The 21,700-nt window shown below is 40.0% G+C and overlaps 1 protein-coding gene and 1 non-coding gene across 7 annotated transcripts in view; both read left to right on the plus strand.

Annotated features, from left to right (window-relative positions):
* The window catches only part of Pag1 (phosphoprotein membrane anchor with glycosphingolipid microdomains 1), a 134,946-nt gene that overhangs the window by 18,452 nt on the left and 94,794 nt on the right, over positions 1-21,700 (plus strand). The window lies entirely within an intron of this gene.
* Positions 16,806-16,967, plus strand: LOC113833817. The gene has a single exon (XR_003481967.1). It is a non-coding gene; the product is annotated as a U1 spliceosomal RNA (small nuclear RNA).

Below are 21,700 nucleotides of genomic sequence, written 5' to 3' on the forward strand. Positions count from 1 at the left end.
GCCACACCTCCAAATAGTGTCACTTGCAGTGGACCAAGCATTGAAACACAAGTCTATGGGTAGCCATACCCCATATTCAAACCACCACAATCACTTTGGGTAGCATTTAATTCATATAAGGTGAATTAGACCCAGAAATAGAAACTCAGAATCAGAGCCAAGTGGGAAACAGTTTGCCAACCCAATGTGGGAATACTGCTGCTGGTTACCTCTTCCGGGCTCACAGCCTGGTGAGACAGAAGGCTAAATTCACTGGTTAAAATGCTTCTTAGAAAGTATGACTTCCAGGCATAGGGGTGTGGCTCAGGTGGTCAAGTGCTTGTCTACCATGCTGGAGTCCCTGAGTTCAAGTACCAGTATCACATAAATTGGGTATGGTGGTGCATGCCTATAATTACAGTACCCTCGAGGGCTATATGATGAGTTTGAGACTAGCCTGTTATACATGAGCTCCTATCTCAAAAAAGAAAGGCACGTGGGATCCAGGAGAAACAACTTCTTGGTCTGTGTTTGTCTAATAACACAGAGTGGAATGCAGACTTCATTAAGCCTCCAGGTAATTCATCTCAGCAGGAATACATGAGCCAATCTCATAAATGGGCCCTCGTGTGTGTGTAAATGGAAAGAGCATATCTACCCAATCTGGAAAACTGCCAGAGGCAAGCATGTCACACAGATGAGCATAGTCTGTCTCTCAGACCGGGGGCTCCCTGTACAGCCCATCTTGGGTTGCAACCAAAAATGTACATTTCAATAAGCTTTTTCTTCTAAGAGGTTAGTTGTATTCCTCAAATCTAGAATTGTAGATGCAAGTAGAAAGTACTTATTTTGCAAGGAATGTATTTGATGGCCTTTGTCTCTTTTTGCCCTTTTCTCTCAAAAGGACTGAAGCGAGCTAAGGGGTAGCAAATCTTCACCACCCATAGACTTCAAAACCAACTATTATGCATTACAGAGAATTGTGCTGCTTCCAGCTGCCATGAATCATTTATTTCTTAAGTGGCTCTTGAACCAAGAGCTGTGCGGATGACGATGGTAAGGGGTGGGAAGAGGTTTGCTGACTGGAAAGCACACTGGTAATCACAAATCTTGTTTAAAAGCTGGCTTGCAAGCACATTGGCTTCAGTAAATTACCTGTCTGTCTCCATCTGAATGTGTGAGGCAGGTTCTGCCTTCATTTTCTTCTGTGGATGGGATACTGAACATGTTTATCTGGAAGATTTAATTAGATTTCAATGTGATTTGGGATTTGACCTCCTGAGAAATACATGGACAGAAGAACCTGAAAAGGACAGGAGAAGAGTCTTCCAAACCAGCCTCTCTCTGGCCATTTACAGCTGGCCAGGGCAGACTGCAGGGCACAGCACTGTGGGTACCCAGAACACTGTCCATGGCTCATCCTAGACTCTAGGCTGAGACCTACCTGTCTCTGGCTGGAAACCAGCTCCAGTGATTTACAGAAGTAACCAAGTAGAGATCCTGGCCATTTATTTTATTTATGACCCACTCCAGGTTTGTCAAACTAGAAATTGCTACTGACATCCTTCAAAACATGAGGCGAGCATACTTTCATTAACAACAATCAAATTCATTTGCTACTGCGTGAGGCTGGTTGTCCAGAGAGGCTGATGTCTTGTGCCTAGGTTTTCCCAAAGGGGCATTGGACTGCCTGGGGCGTGTGATCAGTCTCATTTTTGTTGCTCATGGTGGCTCAGGGCCGTGTCTGGGAGACTTGCTTAAACACAAGGCAAATCATACATGGATAAAACATGGTCCCCCATCTGTGCCCACAGTTGTAAGCAAGGCAAAGAGAAATTTCAGTGACACCCTTGAAATGGAAAAAAATACTGTGAAATTAATTGCAGCTGGAGGAACAGTAAATTTGTACATGGGGAAACTAGTTTTGGGATTATAGTAAAAGTATCCTATGAGTTGATTATATGCACTGTTCATAAAGTCCGAAAAGATCTTCTAGACCTGTATGCATATTATAAAGTAATATTGGCATAGTATTTATCATGGGTATTCACCTATTTTATACTTTATTAGCACCATGGGGTCTTTAATCTTTAAAAAAAAAAAAACTTAATTGTGCTAGATGGTGTTCTTAATGGTTGTCTGCATCTGTGATAGCTGGCTTACTCTCCAAAGGCAAGATGTCTTATCTGGGGCAGATTTGGGTCAGGGACACAGTCAGTTCTGGTTTTATTCAGCCAGTTTGATGGCAACAGAAGGCTGTATACAGTCAGCATGCTATTTTCAGAATAGTCATCCCTTGATATTCATGGGAGATGTGTTACAGGATGCCCTGCTGATGTTAAAATTGAGGTATTCAGGTCTATATATAAAACGACATACTATTTGCATATAACCCTATTTATTTTAAATCATATCTAAATTACATATAATACTAAATATAATGGAAATGCTACTTGTACTAGTTTGAATGAAAAGGGCCCCAAGGACTCATGTATTTGAGACTTGGGTTCCAGTTGGTGGAAAGATTTAGGAGGTGTGTCCTTGTTGGAGGAGGTGTGTCAGTGGGGGCAGGCTTTTTGAGGTTTCCAAAGCCCAGCATATCCCTCATTAGCTTTCCCTTTCTGTCTCATGGTTGTGGATTAAGAGCTCTTGGCCACTGTTTCAGTGCCATGCCTGCCTCCGTGCTGCCATGCTGCCTGCCTCCAATGGTCTAAAACTGTAAGCCCCAAAGAAACTCTTTCTTCTATAAATTGTCTTGTTGTCTAATCACAGCAATAGAAAAGCAACTAAGACACCATGCAAACAACTGGTACATTGTAGTTATTTGAGGGATAATGAAAAGAAAAAAAGTTGTGCATGTTTACAATTGACACTCTTTTACTTACTAAAATATTTGACTTGAGGCTGGTTATATCTATAGATGGAGACCCTCGGGGACTCAGGGCAACATTCTTATATACCTTTAAGCCCTCACCCTCTAAGTTTTTGTTAAAAGTCGAGTGTTCTTTTCAAAAAATATTTTAATTTTATGTTTATGGGTGTTTTGCCTGCATGTGCATCTGTGTGCCATGTGCATGCAAAGAGACCAAAGAAGGGGTCAGATCCCTTGGAACTGGAGTTACAGATGGTTGTGAGTCACATGTGGGTGCTAGGACCAGAGCAACAAGTGCTCCTAACTACTGAGCCATTTCTCCAGCTCAAGACAAAGTGCTCTTAAACATGCTAGTGTGTGTCTATCATTAATGCCTCACTATTGCCACCTTGTCAGAAGGTGAAATGAGGAGTACTGGTGGGACTTGTCTAACGCATGCGTACTGGGAGTGTTGAGTTGGGCTCAAAGAAAGAACAGAAGTCACGGTCTAGCCTGAACTCCCTGTGCTTTGCTATGATATTTTTTTTCCTCTTGAAGTTCCTGATTGCAAGAAATAAGGGCCAGATTTTATATCAGGTTAAAAAATTAAAGACTGAATTGTTAAAAGAGATACCATACCATCTGACCAGTAAAATGAGATATTCCAATGACCTTACTTGGGAAACAGTTTTCAGTGTGTTTTTTCCCTGTATGCAGTAGAAAAACCGTGATTTACAAAGTTATAATATTGTTTAATTTGTCACATCAGCTCTTGATTTCGGATAAAGGCAATACAGCAGATATACACAATACACTATTGTCTAAAACACTATTGTGACAGTACTTGTTTTATTCTGTAGCCTAGGATGTAACTGTTAGCCATATGATTGGCAAAGCATGCCACTGATGGATGGACAAAGGTTTCATGGACTTTGCCATATACTAAGGCCTGCCATGACTTATCCATTCTTGCATTTGAATTCTCAAGTATATACAGAGGAAGTGAACTGTTCTTAGCCCCTCTTTGTTCTTAGCACCTTTCCTTTGGTGCCTGACACAAAGTAGATCTTTGCATTATGATCTTCCAACCTAAAATGTACAATATCCAGCCTACCGTTCTATTCCATGTGTTATTCCTGTTACATCTTCCCTCCCTACAGTCTGTGTCTTACTACCACCCATCACTAGCTGCACAGATAAGACTGATCATTCTGCTGTAGCTTCATCCTTTAAGGTCTGTACACTGTGTCTGTTAAGCATTGCATCTGCCTTTTAGTTTTAAATCCCTCGGCTGTTGTCTGGATAACATATGGTCCTGTATTATTTTTGAAGTCTCCTAGCTAGTCTGCATTCTGTCTGATCTGGCCAGATCTGTGTTCTCTCCTGGTACTGAGGAGAATTTTCTAGTATATTTATTTTCTCATATAATTCTTTAAAATATTACATTATCTTTTCTGAACATGATCTCCGGAAAGTTCTGCCTCCTTAGCATGGCATACAAAGTCTTTAGAGAGCAGGCCCCTGATGGTCAATTGGCCTGGCTTCCTACATGTTCCTGTGTTCTAGGGTGCTTAGATAATGGCATAAGCTATCCCCAAGTCTGCCTAGTACTAACTCCTGCTTTACTCTTTGGGGCCTTATTTCTCTGAGAAGTTGATCCCAACTGTCCAGTCCCCCAGCCCAGTCTGTCTTGAAGACCCTCATTTCCACTTTCATAATGTTATTGTGTCCCTTTCAAGAGCTTTCCCTACTGTCCTGTAGATGTCTACTTGCCTACTTCTGCTGGACCTAAGTTCCATGATGACAAACATTGTCTTAATATCTACTTCTCCAGTGTCCAACATTAAATCTACTCTGTAGTAACCAAGTATTTGTGACCTTGGTCATTTCAATATCCTGTCTGTCTTCATTCAGATAGTAAATTTTTTCTTGGAGTTTTAGAAAGTTTAGAAAGAACTACTACATACAAAGCATAAATTTAATGTTCAACACACAAGTAGAGCTCCATAACTGTCTTCTAGTTCTATAGTCCAAAGAATGTGCTCAGGACACTCATTGAACATATGTGGAATGCTATGGATTTTTAAAAGGTGTTTGACAAGTTCTTTCTCTTTCTAAGAGAAAATTTAGAAAGATTTTAGGATATATGGTCATTATGGTCATTATATTTTGTACCTCAAGACAATTAGATGATTGTTTAAACATTTTAAATATAGGAAATTATATTTATGTTAAGAGAAACTACAACATTAGCTCTTGTCTTTGTGAAGAAAATTATCGGATTATTAAAATATATGTGAGCTAAGTGGAAAGATACACTGTGTTAATGGATTGAAAGACTCAGTGTGGGAGAGATGCAGTCCCTCTCCAAGTTAATCAATAGCTATGGCACACGTTATATCATAGTCTTCAAGGGTTTGTTTTACTGCAAAACTGAAAACACTGAGAGTATTCTCCATGTTTTCTTCACATTTCAACTTGTCTTGTGGGCAGAGACACTCAATCTTTTTGTGGTGGGCTATCTTTTCAAGAACATTTGTGATATGAATATCCATGAAGGGAAGAGATAGTGTTTCCCTCCAAAGAATGTATTTATTGCCCAACAAGATAGGGATATTGTCTTCTTGCAGAGGAAGGCTCCTTATGGACAACACAAGATCCCTGCACTCTATTGGTGTGATGCAAACCTATAGCAATCACAGTATCCACCAGGCCCTTCTCCAGCACCTCCTGGAATTTGAGCATCAAGCAGCAAAGATGGAGCATAAAACCTGTAATCATTGTCCCACAGTGTTTTCCTCTAGCACCTATAAATATGTAAGGCCAATATGCTAACTTGTAGGGTTGGAGAGATGCTTTAGTGGTTTGGAACACTAGCTGCTCTTCCAGAGGACCTGGTTTGGTTCCCAAAGCACACAAGACAGCTAAGAACTATCTAACTCCAGTTCCCGGGGATCTGATGCTCTCTTCTGGCCTCTGAGGTCACCAGGCAGGTACACAATGCACAGACATACATGCAGGCAAAACACCCACACTCGTAGCATGGAAAATAAAAATTTAAAGTGTGCTAGCCTGCAAGTTGGATGAAATCTGAGATCTTTTGGTTCTTCACAGAATTCAAGAAATCCCTCCTTGTTAAAGTCATTTAATATACTGAATTATAAGGGTGAACAATAAGAACTTAGTACAATGCTTACTCAAAAAACTAAAGACAAATAGGCCAGCTATTACTGCCAAGGAAGACACCATTCTTTGCCAATCCTACTTTTCTTTCCCCTTTGAGATGACAAATGTACCTGTTCAATTTGTCTATGCTTTTCATCCTAACATTTTCTGCAACTTTACCCTTGTTAGAATTTAGCATTTCTGGGTTTTTCTATTGACATGTTAAGCTGGATTTTTTTCTCAGTATTTATATGTAGAGTATGGTTGTTTAAATATTTGCATTAAATAGCCAAGACAGTTTCATTCAGGCTATTTCCCTTGAGAAACCTCTTTCCAGCTATTTTCCATGTCACCATACCCTGCTCCCTCTTATTATGCCCAAATATATCACAGTCATTTTGCTGTTTACTCATCGCAAGAATAACCATATTGTAGGGTTAAATGCATTAGAGGAAAAGATAGAGGGTCATTAATAATGATTATGGAATGCTGTTTTAGTGCCACGAGCTACTGTTTGGGAGGTAATGGACATTGAGGAAATTAAAGATCATAAAAATAGTATTAATGTCTAGTTGTAATTTTAACAAACCACTGTCACAGCATAGTGTTCCATTTTTCACAGAGTTCTAAATCACTCAGGCTCCATCAAATCCTTTTGGGAAGGAATTGCTATATAAATAACACATTGTCACAGAAGCAAGATCAGACCCAAAGCTCTTTGGGCATAATTGAGTGGTTTTTGATAAAACGTGATATGGCTGGACAATGTAAAGACCTTTTAAAAATAAGAGTGATGTTTTATTTGCAGGGATCTTGAGCTTTGAATCTGTGTTTTTCCTCCACTAATTCTTAATGTGTCTCTGCATAATTGAGAGGATCCTAGTGACAACTAAAACGTCATCCTTATTTTATAATTGTCAACCCCTAAAATTATGGCGAACAGCAGATAGAACTGCCCTTTTGGATCTTCACAGCCATTTGGGGGCTTTATAATCACCAATGAGTATCTAGTGCATGAATGACTGTAGTGTCGCTCTCCAGCTAAGGGCCTCACAGTGCCTGGCCCCTGGGGTACTAACTGGCTTCATCACCCATGCATATATCCCCAGTGCTCTCTGGCTGGTTATGGTATTTTATGCAAGTGGTGTCATGCTCTGTGTATCTTGTGAGTAATTTCTTTTACTCAGTTATTTTGCATCTAGCTATAGTTTATTTTTGTTGCCAAGTAGACTTATGTTCTATGACTATTCTATGGTTGATATATCCAGTTGCTGATATGTTTGCTTAGGTTTTATTGTCCTCATTGCTTGTGAATACAAGGCTAAGAATTCTCTCTCTCTCTCTCTCTAAAATGGGGACCAGAAAACTTTTTGTATAGATGAACGTTTAGTTCACAGGCTTTGCAGAGTGCATTGCTAATTGTTATTTGCACTTTAAAAAGCAAAACAAACAAAAAACACTTTAAAAGTACTCTCAGCTGTAGACCATAGTTTCTTGGAACTGTTCTGAGATACACCTAAGAGAGGATATGTTTATCATCAGTTATGGACACAGCCATTATAGCAAAAAATGGAGATAGTTTTCAGTGAGATCACAGTTACTTATCCTCCCTCCCACAAACAGTGTGAGAAATCCCCTCATGCCTATCCACTGGGTATTACTACGGTTTTTATTTGCTTTTGTAATGCATACAAAGTCGCCTTTTATTATGTGCCTAAGTTTGTATTTACTCAGTTGTGAGGCAAAGCATCCCTTCCTACAATTATGAGCCATCTGTGCTTATTTGTTTCTCTTGTCTAATTTTTATTTGGGATCTCTCTCTCTCTCTCTCTCTCTCTCTCTCTCTCTCTCTCTTTCTGTGTGTGTGTGTGTGTGTGTGTGTGTGTTGTGTGTGTGTGTGTGTGTGTGTGTGTGTGTGTGTGTGTGTGTATGTGTGTGTGTAAGAGAAACTCTTCTACTGCTATTGTGGGTCTCAAAACAACAAAATATTTTCTCTTGTTTTTTTTTTATGAGCTGTTTTTACATTCTTTGTCAGGGACAGAGATCCCCTACAAAATACTAGTAGAGTTTTTCTTATCCAAAATGCCTAAGACTAGAATAGTTTCAGCATTTTGTTGATGTTGGAATGCTTGCATAGACTCTACTAGCTGAGCATTCCTAATCTGAAATATGAAATGTTCCAGAGTGCAAAACATTTTTAGCAACACATTAGTGCTCATCAAGTTTCAAGTTTGGGAATATTTTGGGCGTTGGACTTCTGTGTTGGGGTTGTCCAGCCTATAGTAACTCTATGGGGTACAGAGCATGTATTCTGAAGCTTTGCCTTTTAAGGTATAGTCTGGCATTCTCTAAAGTTACCACACAGAGCATCTTTGCTTTAGTTGAATTGAGTGTAGTCTGTAGTTTGTGATGGTCCTTCCCACTCAGGACTGAAGATTACTGTAGTGTGTGGTGATCCTCCCCACTTAGTAGGAGGATCTCTGTAGTGTGTGGCAGTCCTCCCCATTAGTATAAGGATCACTATATTGTGTGATGGTTCTCCCCACTCAGTACTGAGGATTGTGAACTTATCTTGTGCATCTAAGAGACTTTTCACCTTGTTTATTCAGTTTTATGGGTTTTGTCTTTCATGTTTAAATGTTTGTAGTTTATCTTAAAATTGGTGTTTGTGTGTGATATGAAGTATGGCTGAATAACTACATTTCATTAACCAGTTGCCTGAGTGTTTTTAATAATGCTCAAGCTTTGCAAGGGATATTGATGATCTGTTCGAAGACTAACAGATTTGGACACTTGAAAATAGGCTTAAGGAAGTGAATATAGGCTACAGGTTAAGTGAAGTTAAATAAGTTAATGAACTTGTGGATGAAATGAATATTCAAACAGAAGTGCACATTTTTCTTTTCTCTACAGTGAGAGTGAGAACTCCTAGCACTGGGCCTGAACTCCTTTATCATAGTCCCACTTTAAGAAAGCAAACTAAGCCGGGCATTGGTGGCACACGCCTTTAATCCCAGCACTGGCAGAGGCAGGTGGATCTCTGTGAGTTCGAAGCCAGCCTGGTCTACAGAGCGAGTTCCAGGACAAGCTCCAAAAGCAATACAGAGAAACCCTGTCTCAAAAAAAAAAAAAAAGAAAAGAAAAAAAGAAAAGAAAAGAAAAGCAAACTAAGTGACTTTTCCTTTACATTACTCCCATCTCTAAATCTTAATTAAAAGTATGTTTTCATTATTAAATAAGGCAAAATTCTGTTATTAAATAGCCACTGTACACTAGCCAGATTAAAGATATGATGCACTTGCCAAAACAATTAGTAATATATATGGAAAGAATCACAGATCCCTACACCCACTTCCCTCCAAAAAAAAAAAAAAAAAAAAAAACAACTCCCTGTATGCTATAATGTAAACTACAGCATTCAACAACTTCAAATATTGACTGTGGAGTAAAGTTTACTTGACTGTACTAACAATTCAGTTTTGTATATAGAAGACTTACTGTGACCATATAAGCCTTAAGTTTATTTAGCATTGTTCTCTTAGTTCTGGCACAGCTGGATATAGGAGCCCTGGGCAGACCTCAGCTCTGTCAGGATGTTCTGTGTGTCCTTTTGACAGAAAGGAAACATATTCTCCTGGCTGGCAGACTGCTCCCTCTGTGGAGACAGGATTGGAATGGGCTGCTGTTTCCTTAAGTGGTTCCCCGGGGCAGGTGTGCTGTTCTGAGGCCCTCTGGTAACTGGGCTCTCCCTCACAGAACACAGTGCAACTTTTCAGCCTCATGGTGATGAAACCGTGAGTCATTTAATTCTCTGTACCACTTGTCACTTCACTCTTAAGTGTTCATCTCAAATACTTTGAATTTGGCTGTGAATCAAGTGGTTGATGGAGCTTAATTCTGCTAAATCTTCAGAATGGCTTGTTAATGCCTACTTTACATTTCACTAGCTACTGTACCATGCAGTTTCCTTCTGTTTACCCAAGAAAGAAACTAGCTGCATTAAGCAATAATGTAATGAATTTAGTGTCTGGCCTGAGGAATTGCCATTTGCTTCTAACTGCCATGTGGAACACAAAATCAGAGTCCTGATTTCCTCAGAACGCTTCCATGAAGACCCCATAGCATGCAGCTACTCCGGAGAGCTTATAATGTCTCTTAAGGTGCCTTCCTCAATGGAAGTTATTTTCATCCTTGCCATTTGCATATCTTATTTGATTCCAGTACTTTTAAGGAAATTTCTTAAGAGTAACCCATTTGTGTTAATTGACAAAATCCAGAATTCATATCAACATGTGTTAAAGAGACTTCCCATTTGTTGTTCTCTTATGCTTTTGCCATGCTGCACTGTCCTGGGTAGCTGCTTCTTACTAAACAGCAAAGAAAGATTACCTCAAATAATTACCAAAGCAGGAAAAGTATATGTGGTAGGTATAATTATGAAATATTACCCACACAGAAAAGGTCCCCTTCTTTTTTTTCTAAACAAAAAGTGAACATCACTAAGTATTTTCCTTGGGAAGATATTTAAAGCATATTACTTAAAAAACCCTCAGGTTCTTTGATAACCGTTCCAAATTGATTTCATGTGACCTTCTGCTACCACTTGATAGAACTTTTTCAGTATAGCAAATGCAATTTCCTTACTTAATGACAACTCTAATTTTAGCCTTGATATAAAGGGAAGTTCTTATTCTGCTTTCAGATAGATGGCATACTCATACTTTTCTCTATTCCTCTAAGTCCAGCTAAAACTCAATATATTGATATGAATCAAACATAAGAGGACTCTAAAGATGATGGGAAAAGAAGACAGACTACCTGTGGCCCCAGGAATAATCCAATGATATGACACTTGGGTTTTCTTTCTGCCTCACATACTCCAGATTTGGAGTAGAAAAAGTTATTGAAGAAACAACAACACAGACTAATTAGCAAGCAAGCACACAACAACATCAATAAAAAATAAAATATCTTTTCTCTAGTCAGAATGCCAGGAATGGATGGCATAGGAAGAAAACTTTTAAGCAGCACTTCTCTACTCTAACAAATTGTTCTAGAGAAATATACAGCTCCATCTGACTGTACTCAATGATGGGAAGTAATAGACTTGCACTCCTGCTAACCTGCCATTCCCCAGTCTTCCTCATTAGATGGTGTCACAGAAAAAAAAAAAAAAAAAAAAGCATTCTTTTCAGGTGAGTTGTAAAAACCTTAATTCCCAGCTCTATACAAGTAAAAACCACAGAGAGGCCTGGGTTTACCACTTCCAGTAGTGTGGGCCTGTCTCAGAAGACATCACATGAGAAGCAAGGGGTGACTTCTTCCAGCAAAGTATCAGTGGAGGCCTAATGGAGACCCAAAGTCTCACTCCTGCCAGAAGTCCCCTAAGACACCAGTGGAGTTGTACTTGGGAATCTTAGTTGATCTTAGCACTGGTGTCACCTTCCCTGTCTCACTCCCAGCCAGCTTCCCTTGCTGGAGTTGATATCAGAAAAATGCAAGTTAAAATAGTGATCCAGTCATTTCTAACCTATTAACCAAATGTCCATATTTCAATGGAAACAAACAATAGCAAAGTCAACCCCTGATACCAAGAACAAGGCATCTATTAACCCATGTCATGGGGAAGAGGGGTAGTCAGTCAGTAGAGGCCAACATTAGATGACAGATGTTAGAGCTAGCAGCTAGACATTAGAGCAGCCATCAGTGGAAATGCTTCAGTGAACAGCCATGAACCAGTAGCTACAAAGGTAAACACTGAAACCCTATCAAGTAAGTAGGAAATACAATGAAAAACTGAGTGCCATTCTGGAATGAAAAGTATAGTAGCCAGAGTGAAAATATTGGTGGATAAGCTGCAGAGGCAAATAGGAGGTGGAAAAGAATCAGTCAATTGGAAGTTAGGACCATAGAAATTACCCAGTGTGAATAATGGAGAGAAAGTAAACTGGAGAGAGAAAAACAAAAACAAAAGACAAACAAACAAACAAAAAAAAACCCAGAACCCCAGGAACCTTAAGAGTGAACTAAAAATCTAACATTGCATCTTTATAGCCCGGTAAAAAGAATAGGGAAAGGCAGGGAACTAAAACATCTGGGAAAGTAGCTGAAACCTACAAAATTTGACCAGAAAATTTATAAAAGCTTCAGATATAAGAAGTGCAATATAGTTGTCTGAATAATTCTCCCTGCAACAGATGCCAACACCTTGGTCCCTAAAATTGTAAGTACGTTATATTACACAATAAAAGGACCTTGTAGAGATGATTGAGGGTTTTTTAGCTAACAAAATACCTTGTCTTATATAATTGGGCCCCAATATAATAGCAAAAGTTCTCATAAAAGAGACAGGAAGAACACTGTGATACAAGGTCAGAAGTCATCTGCAAGGAACATCCAGAAGCTGGAGAAGTTAGAAGATGGATTCATTCTCCTTTGTGCTTCCAGATGGAGTACATGACTTCTCACCTCCAGATCTGTAAGATAATAAATCTAAAGTATTTTAAACTACTAAAGTTGTGACAATTTGTTGCAGCAGCAGTATGAAGCTAATCCACTGAGTTAACCTCAAACAAAATAAGCCCAAAGAAACCCACACCAAGTTGCATCATGCTTCTGAACACTAATGGTAAGTCTTAAGAGAAGTTAGCAGCACTTGTGAGAGCTGCAACTTGAATGGCCTTGGATTGCTCATCAGTGACTATATAGATAAAAAAGAATTGACTCTTCATAGTTCAAGCGATGTAAGAACCGCCTCTTCAGAATCCTGTGTCCCACGAAAATACCCTTTAGGAAGAAAAGGAAATCAAGGTATTCTCTGGTGAACTAAAACAAAGACATCTATCACCAGTGGATCTGCTTGAGGAATTGCTAAAGGAAATACCCCCAAAAAAGAGGTAACAATCTTACAAGATCAAAAAATTAAAAAAAAAATCAGTGAGCATAAACATGCCTGAAGACTTTAAACTTTCCTAAGGTTTTGTTGTTGTTGTTGTTTTGTTTAGTGTCTTTTGCTTGTTTTTTGAGACAGGGTTTCTTTATGTAGCCCTGGATGTCCTAGAACTCCTTAAGTAGATCAGGCTCAAATTCAGAGATCTGCCTCTGCCACCTGGAGACTTTGCTAAGTTTTACATGGGAGTTGACACACACAAATTTGTAATTGTCTGATATGGTTCTAAACATATGTAGAAGAAATATATTTGGATAGAACACACACACACAAGGATGAAGGTTTTCTTAATTCAAAGTTCTAGTAATAAAAGCAGTAGACCATGATGCATATTGTACATATGTGTGTGTATTTTATAATATACACAGCACCCACTAAAACTATACAAAGACATATACTTAAAATCACTGATGATAAGTCAAAATGGAATTCTAACCAACATTCATGTTACTCATCTCAGAAGGTGTAAGAAAGCAAAAGAAACAGAAAATAAAACTTGAAACAAATACCTTCAAAAAAGCATACAGCTACTTTATAGGAAAAGATTAAATGTTTTCCTCCTAAGACGGGGAAGAAGGCAGGGGTGTATAATCTCATCCTTCTACCCCATGTAATGCTAGAAGTCCCACCCGGTGCAATAAGACAAGATAAAGAAATAGCATACAAAAAGACAAAGATAAAGTCGTTTGCCTCTACATACAATGGTCTCAGCAGAAAATCATAGTGAATCTACAAAATAACTACTAGAACTAGTGAGCAAGTTCAGGAGGCTCCTAAGACCCAAGATAAACACATAGAGATCAGTAGTACTCTTTAATTATTAGAAGTGAATACATAAATACAAAATTAACATAATACTCCAAAAGTGAACCCTAATGCAAGTGATTTGGGCAATAATTATATGTCAGTGTGCATTTATTAATCATGCTAATGAATCCCTGTGATGCAGGATTTTTATAAGATGGAGACTGTATTAAGAGGGAGCCATGAATATATAGAAATTTTTTATGTTCTGTTGAACTCACTTGAAGCCTACAACCATGCTTAAAAGTTAATTCTATGTGAGGGGAAAATATCAAAATTTCAAAAATGAAAAAAAAATATTTGGTTCTAATCTAAGAAGAGCTGGTGTATTAAAAACTCAGATACTAAAATTTTTTTAAAAAATTGAAAAAAAAAAAAAAAGCCGGGCGGTGGTGGAGCACGCCTTTAATCCCAGCACTCGGGAGGCAGAGGCAGGCAGATCTCTGTGAGTTCGAGACCAGCCTGGTCTACAAGAGCTAGTTCCAGGACAGCCTCCAAAGCCACAGAAAAACCCTGTCTTGAAAAACCAAAAAAAAAAAAAAAAATTTTGAAAAAAAAAACTCAGATGCTGATGAAGCAGAGTGCCTTCATGGCTGAGGGGACTCCAACATAGAGAAGATGCTGACGCTTCCAAAGTTGGTGTACTGGGTTAACACAGTTTCTCTAAAAATCTCAGCAAGATTTCCTGTAGACCTAGGCAAAATTATTCTAAGACTTATATAATAAAACAAGGACTAGAATAGCTTCAGCAATCTTGAAACATCAGAGCAAATAGCATTGAGAGAAGGCTAAACATCAGTGGAACATGGTAGAAAATGCAGAGATAGCTCACACAAATGTGCTCACCTGATGTTTAGACAGAACACAAAAGTGCTTATGGGAAGGGATATGTGGGAGGAAATATTGATAAGTAGAATGTTATTAAAAACTTTGCTTCACACGAGACCTTGTTAGGGTTTGAAAAGGCAAGCTACAGAATGGGAGAGAATAATTGTAAACCCTGTTTGCAAAAGAGAGGCCTGAGAAACTCAACTCCAGCAACAACAGCAACAACCTCTAGATCATGTCCAAGCTGTTTGTTCGCATGTGGCCTGGAAGTGTAACTCAGCACTTGGCCTTGATTGCTTATTAGGCCTATTCCTTGGGCCACACAAAAAAGGGCAGTGGGAGAAAGAGGAATTGGACCAAAGGTGTAGACATTTTATTGAAGAGTATACAATTACATAATGTTAGTAATGTATTTTTCTTTTGACTTGTATTAGTAGCATGTATTTAAACATTGTGAACTATAATAGAAACTCCAGATTTCTAACTTTCCTTAGGAAGAATTAGAAATGTCACACTCCCAAAATGTTTCCACAAATCACAGATATCTAAGGATTGCTCTTCCCTGAGGAAGACTTACTGCTCTCCTTATCATTCTGTACTGTGGTGTGGGTACTGTCCCCAGCAGCTGCCTCCAGATATTATGAGACATTCTTTCTTAAAGCACAGGAAGTGTTTTTACTGACCTCCCCATCAAGACAGCTCTGGCTTATTCCCCGCACAAGTGGTATGTGCTTGGCCACACCAACATCTGGCGTGGTCACTCTTGCCTTTTATGATTGTGAGAGTTGTCACTCCTTCTGGAACTGTGTGCTGTTTCCCTGCCCACCCGCCTGAACAGGATCCCCCTTAAAGGTATTCAGACCATCTGATCTCTTTGGTAAAAGCTCCATTGCTTTCATTTTTGTTTTAGCATGTTCCCCACATTTTTTCCTAATAGCTTCTAAGTCCTTCCTATCATGTTTGTAATTGCAATTTGTATGGTCATACTCTTTCTGGGCCTACATTACTTAATGATTTTTGCCTGTTATTATTAGCAAATTTACAGTTCTTGAACTCAGGACCTCATAGCCTCAGAAAGGTTGAAATCACTAGTCTGTCTGTTTAAGTTACTCAGTAAAAGGAAACCAGACACAGCAACTAGAGTTTCTCCTTCTACATTTGGGAGGCTATCTTCTTCATTGTTATAATTGCTGTAACATTTCTTGCTAAAGATCTTCGGGTGGTTTCTCCCGAGTTTCAACAGAAGGCTTATGGGATGATTTTGGTTCATGAAAGAGGAAATGTTTCCTCAGCGTCTGATTTTCTAATGAGCCATGAGCCATTTTCAGTTTTATAGCTCAGAGTCTCCTGCCCCATTCTTGCTGATCTCTCTTCTTAGTGGACCCAAATATGAAAGTCCTTTGTGAGTTTCGTTAACTCAGTCTAAAGGAGTTAACACCAGAGGAAATGGAAGTAAAGATCTTTGCAGAAGAAATTTAGCATGATGGAAGGATTAGGAAGCTATTCATATTGACACACTTGGCAACACTGAGCACATTTTTGTTGCAAAGTAGGCATTCAGAAGTAAAGCTATTGTTTGATATTGAACTCCCAAGTAGTTCAGTATTATCTAAGCACAGTGGTGTTACAAACTATAGTATCATTAGAAGGGCTGTTTGTCTGATGGAGGAGTACATGACAGGAGGCTATCAGGAAACTGGACAAGCAGTGCTATGATTGAAGGATGCCTGAAGATTCCATGACTATAAGAGTCTTCCAGGCTACTTTGTGATTACCTGAGAAATGGCTGACTTTGTAGATTCTGTGTTTGAGTTCTCTACTCTATTTTGCTTTTATGTTAACATTTGCACTGGTCAAAAGTAAGAGAGTAGGGTTAGGGAACATAGTTCAATGGCAGAACTCTTGTCTAGCATGATTAGGATCTTAGGTTCCATTCCTAGCACCATCACAATAAAGGATGGCAGCTAGAGTAACAGCTCAGAGGTTAAGAGTGCTTGTTTCTCTTGCAAAGGACTGAAGTTTAGTTCCCAACACCCACACCAATTACCTTTAGCTCCAGCTGCAGAGGATTATTGATGCTTGCTACTCTTGCAAAGAACTGGAGTTTAGTTCCCAATACCCACACCAAGTGACTCAATACTACCTGTATCTCCAGCTCCAGAGGATCCAATACTCTCCCTCTGAATTCTCTGGGCACCTGCAATACACAGATGCAAAGGAAGGAAGGAGAAAGAAGGGAGGGATATAGACAACATAGTCATAAAGGTGATTTTCTGAGGTGAGGCTTATCTTAGCATTCTTGATAATACTGTGCCCTGTGACCTCCCCAGATATGGGAAAGTCCTCTGCATTATTTGTGGTAGTGAGGGAAAGCGTTTGTGCTCTGTCTTATGATTAAGAAAAGAAAAAACAAAAATTTAGCAAAGAAGGGGAATTTATATAAGGAAAAGCACAAAAACAAAGGAAGAAATGGAGGGATGGAAGGGCTACTTGAAACCAAAGCTGGGCCATCTCTGGCTGCTAATCTGTATGATTGCTACTGGGAGGAGAGGTCAGCCTGGGTTTCTCAGACAAGTGATTTCTTTGCCTTAGTGTTGCTGAGGGTAGAACTCCAGCATCAGCAAGAAAGAAGATAAAGAAGTGGGTGAAAGGTTGTAAAATAGAGAAAAGGGTGAGGGTCTGAGTTTGTAATCTAGAACCAAACTCTTTGTATGGTTTTCTGTCTCTCACTGTTCCTCTTCCTGCTTCTGTGACCATGAGCAAACAGTTCACCTCTCAGTGCTTCAGTCTATAAATGGGAATTGTGTGGTATTGGTGACAGCAGGCTTGTAGTCAGATGAATGGTAGAGAACAGGGCCTATGCATTTTCAGCACACAGTGCTTACTGCTGTAGGAGGAGGCACATGGTACAAGAGTGGGAGGGGCTTGCTCTAAATAAAGAAGCATAAAATTGACAGAGCCATCCATGGGCTTGGGACCTTGTCATACATGAGGTCTTCCTGATGTCTTAGAGGACTTGTTTCTATGCTTAGATGTTCCGACTTAGCCTGTGTGCTAACCCCAGATAGCTCTCCATTTTTGAGATGCATCTGTTTATGGCATAAACTACTTTTGGAAGTCCTTAGAAGAAAAGTCCTCTGCAAGCAGGGGAATTAACTCCTCTTAGTCATTTTGTTGTGAAGAGTGTGGTTGTTTGGGGGGCTGGTCTCACACAATCACCCTCCATTAGTCCCCTGAGTGTTTGCTTTTGAAGAATCATTGTTAACAGATTTTAAAGTTTTGAGGTTGCTTTTAAGCAGGCTAGATGTTTAAGCCACCTTGCGGGCGGCCTCATTGCCTCAGGAGCCTATGGCAGAGGCTGCTTACACCACAACAGACCAGGAAGCAGAGAGCAAGGAGAAGCCAGAGGAAGATAGAGCTCTTGAAGATTTGTCCTAGGGCCTGTTCTGCCAGCTAGGCCCCATCTCTGTAAGGCTCCATGACTCTCAAACAACACCATCCAGGAACCTAGTGTCCAAAACACTAGGGTGGGGCCTGTGAGAGGATCTCAGATTCCACTCATAACATTGCAGAGTAGAAGCTGAGAAGGAACACTTCAGAATTACTGCAAGGTGTGAAATAACTTCCTTCCTTTGCTGTCTCTTTCTACTTCTCTATTTCTTCACAGGCCTGGGAGGATAGGAAATCCATGCCCAGAAGGCAAAGGCCCCTCTCTTCTGATCTCATTACCTTCCTCTCTTCCTCTCAGGTTGAAGGTGTGGAGGAGGGGGTATGCTTGTGAATCTGTGTGTGTGTGTGTGTGTGTGTGTGTGTGTGTGTGTGTGTGTGTGTGTTTATATATATATGTATATGTATGTGTCTTGTGTGGACATGGATATGTGTGTGTGTGTACATACATGTTCTTATAAGCAGTGGTAATTTGGGCTTTTGTAGACAGGAGGGTAAGAAGTTGAAGATGGATGTTGGAAATACAAAAAGGTTGAGGTGATGAAGAGGAAGATCAGAGATCTCACCGTTGATCTAAAACAGTCTGTAGTCCAGAGACCTAGTATTTATTTTTTGTACACACAAAAGTTAGGCGTGAGCCGGGTGGTGGTGGCACATGCCTTTAATCTCAGCACTTGGGAGGCAGAGGCAGGTGGATCTCTGTGAGTTCGAGACCAGCCTGGTCTACAAGAGCTAGTTACAGGACAGCCTCTAAAGCCACAGAGAAACCCTGTCTCGAAAAACAAAACAACAAACAAACAAACAAACAAAAATGTTAGGCGTGAAGAGGTCAGAGAAACTGGTTTGAACTGGGTAGGTGGAGAACAGTGGAGATCAGGTCTAGGGGGAGGGGACAGGTTTGTAGCATCCAGAGGAAGAGCCCCAGCCTACAGTGGAGCTGTAGGGGCCCCACAGCCCTTTCAGGAGAGCAGTGGTTTGATCTCATGGTTTATTTAGGAATCTGTAGAACATGGATCAATTCGTCGTCCTCTGCGGCAATTCTTAGTGTTTTACTTTCAGCAACACTTTAATATTCTTTCCACATCTTGAGTTATTGATTTATCTACTCTCTTATGTTTTTTAAATCATGCCTCCTTCGGTGCAACACTCACATCCCACGTGCCCCTTTCTGATTCCCCAACTGCTCGACAAAGTATTGTTATGGACAAACATACAATCTCTTCATACCTGGGGAAATTAATGTTTTCCCAGGAAAGTCACCAGAGGCTGGGAGGGGACCAGTTGCTGTTCATATGTGATTGAAGACAGATGCCTGCCAGACAGACAGATGAAAGAGCCTGTCTGTCCCTTTAAGACTCAAAGCACTAGTGGCACAACATTGATGTCATCTGGATATTACTGAATGTCCTTTATATTCACAGCTGAAATATAGGGGGGAACCATAATCAAATTCTCCTACTTAGAAATTAATGTCTCCAAGCCTCTTTTAGGAAGTGTGTAATATCCAGACTGGCAAGGTATGAAAGAACTGCTTTTGGGGGTGGCTTAGAAAACCAACCAGAAACTCAAATAGGTTTCTGAGCCTGTGATTCTAATCTTGTTTGGAATGCACATCCTTAAGGGTTTGACAGTTTTGTTGGGCTCTAGAATGCCAAGACAGAGCATGTATAAGCTGTGACTTTAAAGGATATATTAGTAAAGAATAGGGTCAGAGGAGAACCATGGTCAGGGCTGCATCACTGGACCAGAGATATGTAGAAATATGGGGATTTCCAGCTCACCACCCCAAAACATGTTGTCCAGTTCCATACATCATCTGTCACCCTAGGCAGCATGTGGTAAACAAGTCTACTCCTGAGAAATGCTTATCTCCATTTCCACCCCTACCATCTTGTAAATGTATATAGGGCATTGGAAGAATACAGGTGCTGGGTAGGGCATTGGCTCAGTTGTTAAGAGCAGGAACTATTCTTCCAGAAGACCTGAGTTCTATTCCCAGCATCCATGTCAGGCAGTTACAACTGCCTGTAACTCTTGCTCCAGGAAATGCAATGACCTCGTCAAAATTCCACAGACTCCTGCACTCATATGTACACAAACCCTCATGTAGACACATATATAATAATTAAATCTTTAAAGAACGAATAGACCCCATGACGAGCAAACAGGGTGCTGCTTATTCACGTTTTAAATCCCAACATCCCATAGCAGGGTCATATGAGGAAGAACATTGCAGAGTGAGCCGGAGGCTGTACAACTCTGGAATCTGGTTGTTGGAGTCTCAAGAAGGACAGGTTACACCCTGCTAGTCCCTCAGCCTGTTTGGGCCTGAAACCTCCTCACTTGTAAAACGAAGCAGTTGAACTGGATGAGCCTTGAGTATATGCTTCCTAGACGTTAATGAGTGTAGAAGCAACTTGGGTGTCTTATGAAGCTGTAGATCCTAATTCAGTATGTTTGGGCTCTTGTCTGGGCTTTGTTTTTCTGTCAGGGTGTCCTGAGCAATGTTGATACTGCTGATTCCTGTGCACAAGTGTCTGTTAACTAGATGGTTCTAGGACATTGTGGGAAGTACAGGGCCTTTCACCATGTGCCTCCCATGGAATCAAAAGTCCTCATTCTTCATAATTATCTCTATCAGACGCCCTTTAATGTCTAATTATGCATAACAGTGTAACATGCATTGCAGAAAGCACTAACTAGATTTTGTCCCAGCTTACCAGACTTGACAACTTAAGGCAGAGAAATATGTATAACAAGGGTAATAAATACGGACTTATGATATATGCCCATTCTGACACTGGGCATATTAAAATAAAACAGGCATGTATTTAGATGGGCCTTGGAATATTGATATTCATACATTCTTTGTTCCTTTTAATCTCTGGGAAACTTAAAATGTTGCCCTATATTTTTTGACATAAAAACAAGATTTATGTTTCTCTTCCCACTGAGATCTAGGAGTGCAAAGGTCAGTTTCTGAACTGCTTTTGTTGTTGATTGATTGATTCTGGCCTTACTGACTTCAAAAGAAATATTTCATCAGCCCAAAATCCTAACCCTGTGAATGTGCAGGTACCTTGGCTTGGCTCAGTGTCACAACCCTGAGTGTATTAAACTACTATTCATGCTTCCTGCCAAGGGCTCTGACCCACTAGTCACCCTCACACTATCCTTGTGAAGCAGTATGGGGAGAACTGTACATTGCTATCTCTGAATCATAGGGTATCAAACAATACAGAGGAGGAAACTAGTGAACCCAAAGCATTTTGGTCATTAACTCACAGAGGGAGACTGGACTTGATTCTCTTCCTCTGTGCACACATGTCTGCTGACCTAGCCTAAGGACTCAGTCTCCTGATGGAGGAAGGGATCAAAGGAGCAGCAGTTTCCAACATTGTCTCCAGACGGCAGAGCCAGATGTACTCCTGAGGACCAGGCAAGCAAGCTGCTGGACACATTCTGGTACCCATGGTGATAAGCCAGTTTATTATAACCCTATCACTTGTTAGTGAAGTGATGCTAAGATGACTCCACTCCATTGACCTATCCTAACTCAACAAGAACTGAATTGTCATATATCTAAAAGATGCTCATATCCACTTGAGGGTTTGTCAACCAAATATTAACTAATAGTGAAATTAGAGACCCTTCATTTAAACCTCCCTGATTCATGT

The sequence above is a fragment of the Cricetulus griseus genome, chromosome 2, assembly GCF_003668045.3.
Source record: "Cricetulus griseus strain 17A/GY chromosome 2, alternate assembly CriGri-PICRH-1.0, whole genome shotgun sequence".
NCBI lineage: Eukaryota > Metazoa > Chordata > Mammalia > Rodentia > Cricetidae > Cricetulus > Cricetulus griseus.